Below are 2046 nucleotides of genomic sequence, written 5' to 3'. Positions count from 1 at the left end.
AAAATTGAAATCGCATCATATGACCCCTTTAATATTGACCAAACATTTAATTCAAATATCCACTTAATCGTTCATTTTTGGCCACCTTTTTGCAAAAGAAATGCGACAGCCTCAATAATTTCTTCAACAAAAACATGTGGACATCACAACCCTTACAAAAAAATAGCCATGGTTTTAACGTAGTAAAAACCTTAGTTTTCTTTTATGTGATTTCTGAATGCTTGAGACTATAAAATCAATCCGACAACTGTAGGCTATTAATAAAATAATAGCCATAGGTAACTGTCTAGAGCTACAATTGTAATTTGTAAATAATACAATATAATTACAATTTATATTTTATTAAAGTTCTATTTTGACCCCTATAGTAGGTTTTTTTTTTTTTTGCTTTTTACATCCATAATATTTGGGGGAGGGGGCACAACAATACAATTTTGCTTAGGGCACCCATTTGGCCCTGATCTTAGTCCAATGGGATAACATTCACATTTTCGGGAGAAAAAAAATCATCTCCGGGTCAAAATGATCCCAACACAACCTGAGGGTTATTTGAAACAGAAATCACTTGTAACATTAAAAATGTCTTTACTCTGACTTCTGATCAGTTTGTTGCATCCTGCTGGATTTTAAAAGTAGTGTATATTTCTGTTGAATTATTCATGTGTAAAAGAAGCTCTTAGGTTAATAAAAGTGCCATTTGTTCTCAAGCTAGTTTGAAATAAACCAGGCAACAGTTTCAACTCCAGGTTAAACTTCAGCATTTTGTGTCCTGAAAGAAGATTTAGTTTAGTTAATAGCTATATCTGCTATCTTTTTTAATCTGCTAAGTTTAGTTAATAGCTAGATCTGCTTGAAATGTAACTCTTCGTTGATTGATTGATTGAAAATTAATTGTTTTTGCTGTTTTGCTTTTTTTTCAGTTCAAAAGACGTTCAGTGTCGTTGAATGAAACACAGAGGTATGAAACTATGAAATGTTTTGATTACATTACTAGCCACATTTGATTTACAATAATATATTTTCTGTTCGCAGAGTTTGTTGCAGTGCAAAATTTGAATGGAATAAATGTCTTGTAATTTTTAATAGATAAGCATCTTTTGGCATGTAAACTGATATTAAAAACAACATTAATGTCCACCAGCATGCAACTCTACGTTTATCATAATTTTCTGTATTAAGATCTGATGATCCCTCAGATGTGAATGAAGATGGAGAAACACGCTGATGCAGGAGCAACTCAGACACTAACACACACACACATACAAACACGCTTGATACATCAATCTACTTGCTTATGTTACAAAGTCATCACTGATTCAGAATAAAGCTTGACATTCAAACTGTTACAATGAGTTTGGTTTCTTTTTACACTATATCCTCAATTAATATGAAACAGCAGTTGTAAAAAGGTAGACTGGTCTAATTTTAATTGAAAAGTAAGGCTGATTACTCCTTGGCTAACTGATATTTCGTTTAGTTTACACTCGGAGTAGATTGGTCCCTCTAAGCGAGATCCCAATTCGTCGGTCCTCCGACGTGACGTCTCCGTTCCCTCCTTCAGGGAACGAGGGTTACATACGTAACCGAGACGTTCTTAAGACACAGTCATAACATAGTGATTGTTTATGCAAGTGGCCCCTGGAGCTACACAACATGGGCTTTACAGGTTAATCCTCATTCACACACAGTCTTTGCACTTTCTGAGTCACTCTCGCTCTTTCTACAGATGCTGACTGATGAAAGGTACATAGTGCATGTGCACAGACCTTATCTTTCTAATAGTAAATGTGAGTAAATGAATAAATGAATTACAAACAAAAATGACAGCAACAACGTCATTTTGTAATAGTCTAACAGGTTGCTCTGAGATCCCTGTGGTATAGAGCATGCAGAAGTTGCTGAAAATTCCAAGAAAAACAATTATTCTGATAGCGATAAACTTGAATACAACTTCGTACATGGCTGTCTCTCCGAGAAAAATAATCTACAAGTATAGAGATAATAAATGGATTAAATGGCGTGGTGAAAAATGTTCATGTGGGTATA

General features: G+C 34.4%; 1 long non-coding RNA gene across 1 annotated transcript; it reads left to right on the top strand.

The window, feature by feature from the left end:
* The first annotated feature begins 919 nt into the window (after window positions 1-919).
* LOC107556183 (uncharacterized) lies at window positions 920-1346 on the top strand. The gene is made up of 2 exons (XR_001605251.1): window positions 920-958; window positions 1180-1346. It is a non-coding gene; the product is annotated as an uncharacterized lncRNA (long non-coding RNA).
* Window positions 1347-2046: the final 700 nt, after the last annotated feature.

Source organism: Sinocyclocheilus grahami, unplaced genomic scaffold, assembly GCF_001515645.1.
Source record: "Sinocyclocheilus grahami isolate Dianchi unplaced genomic scaffold, SAMN03320097.WGS_v1.1 scaffold557.1, whole genome shotgun sequence".
Lineage (NCBI taxonomy): Eukaryota > Metazoa > Chordata > Actinopteri > Cypriniformes > Cyprinidae > Sinocyclocheilus > Sinocyclocheilus grahami.
Note: the sequence above shows the minus strand (reverse complement) of the source record. Positions and strands in the feature narration are given on the sequence as shown.